Genomic DNA, 13857 nt, shown 5'->3' on the forward strand with positions numbered 1-13857 from the left:
TCCAAATAACTACCTGTTACCCTATCAACCCCGAATATGTACTACATTCCTAAAATATCCCTAGGCTCACCCCGAGCTTGGTATTTGACCCCGTTGTGAAAATTCCGCTAATCCTATCACTAGGATTGCCTCGAGCCCAATATCGCAAATATACCCACATAATAATGTGGTCTCAGTTACAACACACACATAATTACTTTAATGCCCTTAACGGGCCAAAATTACAAATATTCCCTTTGTTAACAAGAACGGGCCCACATGCATATTTAATACACCTAAACATGCATATCTAATCATATTATGATATATCTCAAGAAATCAAATAATGATACACACATATCATAATTAATTCACCTAATACTGCAATTAAATCATTTATTGCCCTCTCGACACACTAATCAAGGCACTAAGCCTTATTAGCAAATTTGGGACGTTACAAGGCAGATTGAGGAGGTTCAGGCTTGGTCAATGTCAGAAAGATGAAAAGTGGGTCCCATAGGTCCCACAGGAATAACCGACCCAATCCCAGTTGTTCTGCTAGAACTGCAACTCCGAGCTATGTACCTTCAAAGCGAAATTAGTGGAGTGCTCAACCTGCTAATCATCTAAGGAACGATCGTCCCCATGTTAGTCGATTGGTCAGAACTGCAACCCCCAGCTTCGTGCCTTCCGAAAAGATTCTAAGGAATGTTCACAAAAACCCAATGGGGCGACGTGGGACCAATTCATGGAGACAAAACACCCTGGAAAATCCACCTACGTCGCGATCAGAGCCCTCGGTACAGAGGACCCAGGAAATCGTGGTAGAGCTAAGGTGGGCTAATTTAGTGCGCCCTGATGAAACGAGGATAGCCTCGTCGATAAGGCACCCACCATCACCAGTTAGACATCCAACACCACCACACCCGCAAAGGAACGTTTCAGTTCGAGGGGATAGCAGGAGAAATCCTCCTCCCTCGGTGGATATCTATATCCCGTGGTCTCGTGCTGATAATCCAGGTCCTCAATTTGAGCCACAGGTTGTAAGTTTTGCTAACGGAAGCTACTAGACGGGGAGCCAGCATGGAGGAAAGTCTTAAAGTGAGCTAAGGAATCATCTGAGTTCCGCACAAAGTCCTTGTTCCAATCCACATACTAACTTGCGCGATCATCTAAATTCATGAAAGGGGTATCCAGCCCGCAATGATGATATGAGTTATACTCAACATGGGAGAGGTTCGTCTATCGTACGCGAAAATGGAATGTCCCACCTAACCAAGCTCGAACTTGGAGGGAAAACAACCCATCTAACACATACAATAGGATGGGGGATGGCGTTCATCCCCCATCTAACCTAGAGACCAAAGATCCAACCCTCGAGCTACTGGCCTTAATGGAGGAGCAGATGAAGAAACTTTTATTTGGGAAATGAATTGATGATTGTGACTCCGATGAGGAGATCGAGCCTTTCGGCCCAAACATTGCAGCAACTCCATATCATGTTGGCTTCCGGATGTCGACCATGCTTGCATTTTATGGAAACTCAGATCCATCCAACAACCTTGATACGTTCAATACGTTGATGATGGCCCACAATGTTTGGTTTGACCTAAGATGTATTTTGTTCCCCACAACTCTGACTGGACCCGCCAGAAAGTGGTTCAATAAATACAAAAGACATTTGATCTCCTCGTGGAAGAAGTTGTCTTTCGAGTTTAAGAGAGTGTTCCGGGCTTCGAAGGAAACTTGGGTTGAGACCGACTCCTTAGCCAACATAAAACAACAACCTGGTGAGTTGTTGAAACCATATCTGAGTAGGTTCACCAATGGTGTAACAAGAGCTAGAGACATTGATGATAGCTCCAAACTCATGGCAATGGGGACAAGAATCACAGTAGGAGGCGATTTATGGCAGGAGCTCCACGAAAATGAGTTAAAAGTGTAGATGAGTTCTTAGCCCGGGCTCTGGAATGGATAAATTTTGAAGAGGCGCGATCTGCTATAGCAGAAACCAGCCAGGTGCCCATTCAGCTCACTAGAGCGGTGGCAGATGTTGCAGCTACAACTTAACCTATTAACCAGAATAACCAAGCGGGAAACAATAAGAGGAAAAGGAATGGTGAGGGCGACTAGAGCGGAACAAAGAAGAAAAAGCCTGGGGAGAAATTCGAGCCCGTCTATGCCACCTACATTGACCTGACTGATACATGGGAACATATTTTCCTGGTGAACTCTAATCTCCTTCCATGGAAGAAATCAGAGCCATTGAGACACCAGAGAGCGAAGAGAGATCCCTCTAAGTTCTGCCGATATCATAATGACATCAGCCATAACACCGATGATTGTCGACAAATGAAGGACGAAATCAAAACCCTCATTCTGGCTGAACCATTAGCCCAGTATGCCCGAAACCAAGTAGTTCCCAATCAATCAACCGAGCAGAATTCTTGTCCAACTCTGAAAACTCCGATTGGTTAACCTAGAGCTCAGACATATCAGGGAAACCAAGTTGACCCTCCTCCAATAGTATGAGCAGATATAACCACTATTTTCGGAGGACCCCATTTGGTGGGCACAAGCAATGAAGCCCAAAAGAGATATATACAGAAGCTGAAAACCCACAATGATGCTGAATTTATCCTGGAGTAACGATTATCAAAACAACACTGGATGGCGAAACAACCAATCATTTTCACGAAAGAGGATGCTAGTCACGTTCAGTGCCCACATTATGATCCGCTAGTGGTGACCGTTCATCTCGCCAACCGAAGGGTATGAAGGATACTGGTTGATAATGGGAGCTTAGTAAATGTGCTATTGAGGTCCACCCTAGAAAAGATGGGATTGTCCGTAACCGATCTTAAGGCGACGTCAATGACTTTGTACGGATTCTCAGGTAAAGGAACAACAACCATAGGGACGATCGAGCTAGTAGTTACTCTGGGGGATGATACGCGAACTATTTCTAAAATACTCGAGTTCGTCATAATTGATTGTCCAGATGTGTATAATGCAATTTTGGGACACCCGCGTTGATGACTTTTGATTCCACCACCTCGTTCCGACACCTGGCGATGAAATTTCCATCGACTTCAGGCATATGAACTGTGAGAGGAGACCAGCTCACTGCTAGAGAATGCGACAACATTTCCATGAAGGGAAAATCATAACTCGGGTAGCAGGCAATAGTTATAGTCAGGGAGGAGAGGAGCCCCAGGTAATGAAAGTCACCCATGGTGCGGACCTCAAGAAAGAAATAACGAGGTTGCCCAACAAGACGACATTGATCTGCGATTAGGAGAGGACATATATGAGCTCCAAGCTGTGGAGAAGCTCGAGGAAATCAGTATCGACCCAGAGACACCTTCAAGAGTTGTAAAAGTTGGAAAAAACCTTGGAACTGAAAGGAAGAAGGATCTGGTCGAATTCTTGAGAAAGAACTTAGACGTCTTCACTTGGTCGCATGAAGATATGGTGGGAATCATTATGAGTGTGATGCATGTCGTATACACAAACAAATTTAACAATTTTTATTCTTTCAATACTTCCAATTATTTTAGTATAATAGCAAGCACAGGTCGAACCCACGAGGACTATCGTTCACTTTATTATTCAATAATTAACACTAAGACTTAAAAGTGGGATTTAGATTTTGAACTCAAAATTAAATAACATAAACTAGAAAGAAAATAATGATTGATATTATGATAATAAGAAACAGTTAAAGGTTAATCTCCACCCTCAACAATCATTCTCAATCACTAATAATAAGTATTATTCAAATTTCTCAATTAAACTATTAACTCCAAAAATAACACTGAAGCAGACAATTATCACAGTCTCCCTATTATAAGCAATCAAGGCGAAGCACTCAATAATTAACTCTTTTAGCTAAGTAATAAATCTATGAATCATACAATCTATTTAACTTAGGTAAAGCATTAAGTCCTATGGAGACAAGTTAATCTAGGAAATAAATTAATGAAGCATATAATTCAATTAACCTAGGTTCTATTTTTCATCACAATTAACAATTCTTTTGACATTACTATCAATTGCAATTTATCACATACAATTAGAATCCTAAACTATTAGGTGAGTAGTTATTCTAAGATGACAATCGAACAATGTAAAACCTTAATTAGTTGGCCATCTAACAAGAAATCACAAAATTCATAACATTCAATTGGAAAAATAGAAATAATTTAATATTGAGAGAAATTACAGAACAATACTCATTATCAACAATCAAGAATTCTTGTCTTGGGTTTTGAATTAACCCTTAACTTAAAAAGAACCTACTCCATAATAGCATTCATAATCACAAACATAATTATAATTAATATTAAAGAGATTAAGGGAAGAAAAGAAAATAGATTGATGAACAATAGTGTTGTAGTGTTGTAGTCTTCTTTCCAGCCCTTTCTGAGTCTTTTTCTCTCAAAAACCGTAATAAAAACTTAATCTCCAATTAACCCTAATAATCGTTTATAGTCTCCTTTAAATTATATTTAAAATGTAATTAAAAATATGAAAACAGCGTCGTAGGCCGCAGCCTGGGAAATGTGTGACGTGGCCTAAAGCAGAATATAGGCAAAACTGACCATGCAGTCCTCGCCCTGAAAAAACTGGGCAGCGGCCCAACTTCACTTTTCTACACAACAGGCAGCGGCCTAAAAAATCTGGGCAGCAGTCCATCTAGAACATAAAATCTGAAACGTCAATTCCAATTAAAGTGTCACAACCTGAATTTTATGGGTCGAGGCCTATCTTCAATTTCTTCAATTCTCAACCTTAGATAGCTTATATGTTGCCGCCACTTCAACATTTCAACCCCGAAAGCCAAGAATGCTCCTAAAACTTCATTTTAACCTCATCTCAACGAGTCTTTTTTCAACCTATGATTCATAAACTACACTTGCCATCAAAATGTCAGATTTATCATCATAAAATGCAATGTAGAAAATATGTTTTAGAGTCACGAAACTAAGTTAAAACTACTACAAAATGCTATCATAACACCATCCAAGCATAGAAAAAGTTATCAAATATTAATACGAAAATGACCTTATCAGAGTGTAATAATGCATACTTTGCACTTGGAAAGGAATGTTCCTACAAAGTCCCAAAAACGAGGCTTTTGGGGAGAGAACGGTCGTAAGCTTTAGAAGAAGAAGTAGCTCACCTACTTAAATGTAGATTTATCAGGGAAGCAAAATATTCGACCTGGGTTGCTAACCCCGTTTTAGTCCTGAAACCAAATGGGAAGTGGAGAACTTGCATTGACTTCTCCAATCTCAATAAGGCCTGTCCTAAGGATTGTTTCCCATTACCTAGAATTGATCAATTGGTAGACGCAACAATCGGTCAAGAGCTCACGTCTTTCATGGACACATATTCTAGATATAACTAGATCGCAATGAACCTTGCAAACCAAGAGCACACCAGCTTTATGACTGAGCATAAGGTATACTACTATAAATTTATGTCATTCGGGCTAAAGAATGTCGTAGCAACATACCAACGGTTAGTCAACAAAATGTTCGTTAACTAGATCGGGAAAAACATGGAGGTATATGTCGATGATATGCTCGTCAAATCAAAGAATGACAATAACCATGTGTTTGACTTGGAAGAGTGTTTTGGCATACTAAGGAGGTACGCCATGAAGTTAAACTCCTAGAAGTGTACTTTTGGAGTCTCGTCGGGAAAGTTTCTGGGGTTTATAGTCAACATAAGGAGCTAGAGTCGAATCCAGAGAAAATATTATCATTATTAGAAATGCCTTCGCCTAGGTCGCGTAAGGAAGTATAGAGTTTAACTGGAAAAGTGGCGGCGCTAAACCGCTTCGTTTCAAAATCCCCTGAAAAGTGTCTCCCATTTTACAACTTGCTCAGAGGAAACAAAATGTTCGAATGGACTGAAGACTGCGAACATGCGTTTCACGACTTGAAAGCTCACCTAGTTGAACCCCCCATACTATAAAAATTGGCAGCTGGAGAATGTTTGCCTCTATATCTGGGTGTGATAGAAAATGCGGTCAACGCTGTGTTAGTTCGAGAGGAGAATCGGGCACAAAAATCAGTGTACTACGTAAGAGACTTCTCAGAGCTGAGTCCCAATATCTGATAATAGAAAAGCTCGCATTCTGTCTTATTTTGGCTTAAAGGAAGCTCATACAGTACTTTCAGTCCCACACTATCCATGTCTTGACTGACCAACCTTTAAGGCAGGTCTTGCAAAAGCCTGAAACATCGGGACATCTACTAAAGTAGGCCATGAAACTCAGCCATTTTTAGATATTGTATATGCCACGCACTACAATCAAGAGTCAATCCCTCGCTGACTTCGTGGCTGAGAGCACAGGTTTTCAAGACGAGCCGATGAGAGAACTGGTGTAGGAGTTGTGGAAAATCTCCGTTGATGGATAACGAGAACAGATTGGGAGCTGGGATAATTCTGATCTCACCTAAGGGGCATCGATTCCATACAACTTGCAGGTTCAAGTTCAAAGCATCCAACAATGAAGCTGAGTATGAAGCCCTATTGGCAAGAATAAGGGTGGTGAAAGAACTAAAAGCAAAAGCGATCTAATGTTATAGTGATTCCCTGCTCGTGGTTAATCAAATATTGGGGGAGTATCAAGCTCGCGATATCAAGATGGCGACTTACTTAGCTAAGGTTAAGGGTTAGTTGTCTTAATTTGAGTTAAGCTCCATTGAACAAGTACCCCGCGAACAAAATTCCAATGCTAATGCTTTAGCTTGACTTGCCACCACCAGAGAGGCGGAAACCCTGAATGTAGTCCCGGTGGTGTTCTTGGAACAACCGAGCATAATGGTAGAGTTGCTTGAGGTCAAAATGATTGACATGAAACCGACCTAGATAGCGCTCATAATAGAGTACTTCACGAATGGTAAGCTACCAGACGATCGAAAAGACGCGAGAAAATTGCTATATCATGCTCCACGGTTGTTATGGTTGAAGGGATTCTATATCGATGAGGGCATTCGTTGCCTCTCCTACGATGTGTTCTACCCAAGTAAGCACAAACTATCTTGCAAGAGATACGCAAAGATTTCTGCAGAGACCACGCTGGGGGGCAAAACTTGGCTCTGAAGGTATTGAGACAGGGCTATTTTTTGCCTACGCTGAAGAAGGACTCAGTCTCGTATGTGCAGAAATGTGACAAGTGCCGACGCTTCACCACAATTTCCCAGGCAGCGCCCATTGAGTTAACCATGAGCTCATCCCCCTGGTCGTTTGTAGTATGGGGATTTGACTTGATTGGTTCTTTACCACCAGGAAAATGAGGAGTTTTTATGTTGTTGTCGCCATCGATTACTTCACAAAGTCGGTTTAGGCTAAGCCTCTGGCGACCATAGCCTCGAAGAGAGTCTTGGATTTCATTGTAAATAATATCATATGTCGATTTGGGCTCCCAAAGAAGATCGTGTCTGACAACGAAACTCAGTTTGATAGTGATCTCTTCACCAACTTTTGTGAGAAATACTACATAACCAAGAGTTTCTCATTGGTAGCATACCTGTAGGCTAATGTGAAGGTCGAGGCTATAAACAAAACCCTAAAGGCAAGCTTAAAGAAGCGGTTAGATGAAGCCAAGGGATTATGGCTCAAGCAGCTCCCACAAGTACTCTGGGCCTATAGAACCTCACATCAAACCTCCACAAGACATAACCCCTTCTCTCTAACCTTTGGAAGTAAGGCTATGCTCCCAATTGAGGCACTGGTGATGACCCATAGACAGAAAACCTTTGATCAAGATCAAAACCATGAGCTACTCAGTGCATCCTTGGATCTGATCGAAAAAGAATGCTAAAAGTCACAATTACAGCTCGCCCAATATCAACAGAGAATCATTTGCTACTTCAACTTGAAGGTAAAAGCACACAGACTCGGGCTCAGTGATTTAGTGCTTCAGAGGGTGTTTTGTGGAAAATAAAGATCCTAAGGATGTTGTATTAGGGCCATACTAGATCATGGAGATCCTACGTGAAGAGACCTTTAAGCTAGCTCGGTTAAATGGAGCAATAGTTCCATGGACCTGGAACACCCTACACCTTAAAAATACTATAAGTAATTTAGTTTTCTTTAATGTTTTTGGTATTGTCCAATGTAAGATTTATTTATAAAAGTAATTTCATCTAAATGACACTGAATTTTTACGTAGTTAATATTTTCAGTCTGTTATCACGTTCTCATTTTGTAAAAGCGACCTAGAACATTTATAAGTTCTAGTCTCCTGGGAGGCACATAACTGAAGAGAACTTTTAAAAGAGTTTAACATATTTGGATAAAGTTTGAAACTTAGAATTTGGAAAAATTGATTATTCAACGACTTTTTAATGCTCGAATTTTCAAAATAATTTCGAATATGAACTAAGTTGGGAAATTTCTAACACAAAACAAAACCTAGAAGATAACTAGGAAACCTTGGATACAACCAAGTCCGAGGCCTTATTCTTAACAGGTACAATATTGTTAAGCAGAAAAAACTCTTGGACACAACCAGGTCCGAGGGCTGATTCCTAACAAGTAAAACACAATTAGGCAGGAAAATTCTTGGATACGACCAGGATATTGACTAAAATTATTTAGTCAAGCCACTAAGAGCCTATCCCGATCTAAAGACAACCCCTACAATTTTGAGTGTGTAAGGATTCAAAATTCATAAAACATGAGAAAGTAATAGATTAAGGGGAACACAAATAGATTACAAACTAACATACATGTACTAAAAAGTGTATAGTTATCTCTCGGAGGAAAAAATATTGATCTGAGCCTGAAGGAGATTGTTTCAATCCTTAAGGACTTAATTACAAGATAAAAAGTAAAACAAAAAAAGGGGGCATCACTGAGTTCTGCAAACTCGCTCAAGTGATGTCACCTCCTCGCTGTCCCCGTCAGCAGCTCTGGAAGCATTGACGGTCTCAGAAGGTTCCTGAGAGAATCGAACCTTGAACTTGGCGAGATAAGGCCCCCAAAACTCCAGGTCCATGAAGGAAAAATATATGTTCTTGTTGAAAGCCCATCACCAGTAGAGCATCTCATCTAGAGAATTGGCTGAGTCTACAATCTCCAACCTCGCCTTCTTGGCCTCCTCCTTGGCTTTGGTCTCGACCTCTTCAAGCGTCTTTTTAAGGCTATCATTCTTGGCCTGCAACAGGTTCCGTCGTTGGCTCACTTCCATGACATGGTCTTTGGTGATCCATTCGTTTTCCTGGGAGGTGGACAGGGCGGCCTGGGTAATCCATTCATTCTCTTGGGAAGCAGACAGAGCATTTTAGAGTTCATCCCTCCTAGCTTGAAATTGAGCAATACCACATAATTGAGCCAAGACAGACTGCAAAGGGAAAATGCAAGTCAGGGTTAGTTAAAAAAAAAAGGAAAAAAATAAGTACTATAGAAGGAATGAAGGTGTCTTACAGTGAGGTTCATTCCCATTGTAGACTCCAGAATGTCTTCAGGAGAACAATCTTCCATAGCCCTCAGGTCCTTAACATTGGCTCTGTATGTGTGGCCCACCATATGGCTCGCCATCTTGTATACAGTCCCTTGGAATGCCTCAGAGATCCTTACCAACTCGAGTGGTTTTACTGGTATCTGAACGGAGGGGGCTTCGGCTTGAATAACCTGAGGAAGTGAGGTAGGTGCAAGTTAAGGAAGAGGAGGAAGAGCCTCGAGGATGATGACTATCGTTACCCGAGCTGGAGGTTGAGCCTGCTATTGCTGCTCCCAGGTGGAGGTGGCACATTTATCCTTGACGGGAGACTCGGTGGAAGTTACAGACTTGGAGGCATTTTTCTTTGTTAGTCTAGCCCTTTTTATCATGGGTCCAGCTCTGGCCCCACCAGCCTTAAAAAGGCACCCTTTAAACCCAATGCACCCATCGAATCCATCTCTTCACCTGCAAAGGAACAAGCAGAAGATTTAGATACAATAAATAGTTAGTCAAAATAACGCAAAGAAAGGAACAGAGCAAGAAACCTACCCTTCAAGCTAGAGGAGGGAACTATTATGACTGGCTCGGGGTTAGGAATTGGATTGGGTAAAACCTCTAACTCCTGGACTACCGGGGGTGGGGAAAATCTAGAATTATTACACCCTGGGTCCTATGGGGTTCAGGCTTTTTTTTTGAGCTGGATTCATCTATGGATTGCATAAAACCAGGGGAGAATGTACCCTAATGTAAGGAAGATCATGTCCTACGATTCGTACCATACTCCTGAAAGATGGTGAACCTAAAATGGAGGGTATTGTCTACCACAACAGTGCATCTGGGGTAGCTATGGTCGTAGCGTACCACCAGATGATCCACACACTAGAGGAAGTTTTTGTTCAGGTCCAAGTCAACAGGATATCGACTCACAAGCTGACATGGGTTGAATAGGATTAGCCTAAAATCTGCAGCAGCCCAGTTTAGTTCTCTATAAGGGTTACCTTGGCCATAAGTGTCAGCTGCTGCCCCAGACTCAACTCGGTATGGGTCAGGTGTTGTCCATCCTCACGAGCTCTCCTCTTGCGCACCAGTGGCGCCACCTCTTCTTCCTCCTTGCTATCTTCAATGGTGGGGGGGACTTCTTAAGGAGGGAGAAACTTAGGGGGCAGACTTCGGGTTCTGATAGCTAGGGTCTGATCTTTGCAGATCTGCTTGCAGGCCACCATGGTAGCATCGTTTACCACCCTCCAGAACTCCTTCTCCTTTGAAGGAAGATAGGACAGTGATTAGTACTGACCTCCAAGGGTCTCAAATTGATTTGTCCTCTTGAATATAGTTGCACAAATAAATCACTCGGTTAGGAGGGTTAAACTTAATAAAAAACAAGGGAATTCACGTATGGAGTTTGAAGAGTTAGGAGACTTAAGAGGATTGCTTAAGTATCGGTGAGTGTAGTTCTTGAACCCATTCGACATAAAGAATTGATCTTTATAGTCATTTTGATGGTTGTGGAGGTCGACGGAGGTCGTGTTGGGGAAATGAGTGAGGTAGTAGAAGCCATCACCTCGTCCTTTCTGATCAAAACTGGCTTGGAGGCAGAAGAAGTACATAATATCGACAAGGGTGGGGACCTCCCACTCATGCCTCAAAAAAAAGTATTTAAACCTCACCAAAAGCCAATATAAATTTGAGGGGAGCTGGAATGGAGCTAGTTCGACGTAGTTTAAGAAGTGTACGAAGTATTGGTCTAGGGGAAGAAAAGCACCTCCTTTATGGTGCTCATCACTCTAGGCCCCAAAATCATCTTGAAATGGAGCGCAGCTCCGTTCTCCTTTCAACGGAGGTCAGGCGATCGTCTTGATCCTGTGGCTCAACAATATCTTGTTCACCTTCCCTTGAGTCGTTATTTGGGACACGCTGTGCTCGACCTCGAAGAAGGCATCAGGGCCAACAATAATATCCTTGTCCACCACCGGGCTGAAGTGGGGAATCGGGGTGTTAGGCATGACCTGCTTGCCCTTATTCTTGTTTTGGGAAGAGGATCTCACAACGTTTTTCTTTTGTTGGGCCATGATCTAGCTCGCCTGAAAACAAAGCGACCTATTCGTGGCGACCTGAATTAATGCCTAGCTACAGCGATAAAGGTACGGTGGCCCAAGGGTTTGAGTGCGATTTATTTAATCCAAAATCTACATGAGCTAAGCTATGTCCTAGCACCAACGCATGTTTCCATGCGCAGTCCTAGGCCACACGCTATAGACTCAGGAAATTCCCTGATACTTTGAGATTCGCGTGTCAGACAAACTACTTTTTTTTCGAAGGTGGTTTAATGTAAAACTGCTTAGGGAAATGTGGCCATTCAGCTACCCAGTTTTGAACCTAAAAACCCTTAAACTTCCTACGCATAAACAAGCACCCCAGATGCTAAATCATATGCCATACCCTTTCAAAACCCAAAAATCTACCAATTTCTTACACACATTATTTCTAACCAAGCTTAATATTGTGTTCTTGGCCTATCATCAATCTCTATTAGGCTCAAACATAGCCAAAGTAAGAGATTGTACTAAAAAAAATCGAAGTAAAAGGAACTTAGTGGAAATAAGAGTGAGAAATGTAAGCCAAGTATAGAAACACTTACAAATTAGATGGTTGATCAAGGGAGATAGTGATAGCTTTGATGAGAGTTTCCTGAGAACTTCTGAAGAATGGAAGGATGGCGAAGGGTTCTGAGAGAAAAATGGAAGTTTTGTTTCTGAAAGGAAATTTTTTGAATGTAAAGGTGGTGAAGTTTAGGCATGGTCTTCAGATTTATACGTAAGTTTTGGGAATTAATCAGGTCCGTCGATCGGGATCTAAAGGCCAAGATTAAATAACCCCTGCAGCGACAAAAATTTGATAGGACAGTTGTCACAATCCTCGAAATCCTAACAGATGCCAATTGTAAACGACCACATGTTTAACACTCGAGTAGTGGATGTGCACGATTTCGCACGACGGAAGCCTAAAAACCCCTACTGTGCATGTCAAATAATGACGTCATGCATGAGCAAGAGCTTGAGGGGAAAATGTTGTACCCTAAAAATAAGCATGGATTCAATCACTCAGTTAGGGGTACAACTGGTAGATAAACACGTGGAAAAAGCAGGTGAGTAGAACATCCAGCTAATGTTGATGTGAGTAGCTCGAGTTAGGAATTGGCAGGGCGACATGCAAATAATCTCCAGATCGCCTCACGGGACAATGATCTAGTTCGAGACATGTAATGGCCAAATCGCCTTTAGGGTACTCTGAACTTAATCCAAACTAAAGTTCGTTCACTCTTCAATCTCCAGCTCAATAAAGATGCTCAGCTCGTGGAAACCTGGTCATGATGCACAGTGAAGGATTCTGAAAGACTTGGAGGTTATTTACACGCTAATTAATGCCCAGGCTGTATTACATATTTATTGCCCGAGATAACAAGAGTAATTTCCATAGGCAATCGTATCCCTATGTAAATAGGAATTATCTTGATTAATTGCTTACCATATTTATGCACACAGTTACCCAAATTTGTCTAGAATATCCACTATAAATATCAGGAATAATGGACAAGAAAAGGGACTACTTTTTTAAGATACAGAAATTGTAAGAGAGATCAATAATATTACCTCGTGGACTAGGTAGGATTTTAACCACTGAACCACGTAAAAGTGTGGGTGTGAGAAATTATTCATCTTGTTAATCACGATTTAGAAAATAACACTAATATCTTTGTCATCGGATTTCTTAATCCATTGTTGGCGAAAAACCAAGTAAAAAAAAATATATATATATATAATATGATAACCTTTTTAAACATAAACGATAATTTTTTTAATAAAAATTAAGATTATGCATTATATATTATTATTATTATGATATTTATATAATTTAAATTTATATTAATGTAGGTATTAAATATTTAGTCTTGTAATAAATATTATTAAATAATAATATTTTATAACATTTAAATTTATATTAATATAATTATTAAATATTTAGTCATGTAGTATATATTATTATAATAATGATATTTTATAACATTTAAATTTGAATTTGAATTTATATTTATATAATTATTATATATGTAGTCTTATATTAATTATAATTATAATAATGATATTTTATAACATTTTAATTTATAGTTGTTTAGCCAAAAAATATTTGATTACTGATGTGGCACGATCGAGGTGCACGTGGATAGCACGTGACTATTTAGTGATGACAGTCTGGACGACCAACGACCAGAATAAAAGTTTTTCGATGGATTCAAGAAAGATGATGAATAGTACGACCAGGTCTAATTGCAGTAAAGAAGCCAGAGTTTAAATACAGTTATAAGTAGGATATTTCTAAGATATTTTACCCTCTTTATAGGTAACTATTATGGTTTC

Source organism: Humulus lupulus, chromosome 1 (genome assembly GCF_963169125.1).
Source record: "Humulus lupulus chromosome 1, drHumLupu1.1, whole genome shotgun sequence".
In the NCBI taxonomy this organism is placed as follows: domain Eukaryota; kingdom Viridiplantae; phylum Streptophyta; class Magnoliopsida; order Rosales; family Cannabaceae; genus Humulus; species Humulus lupulus.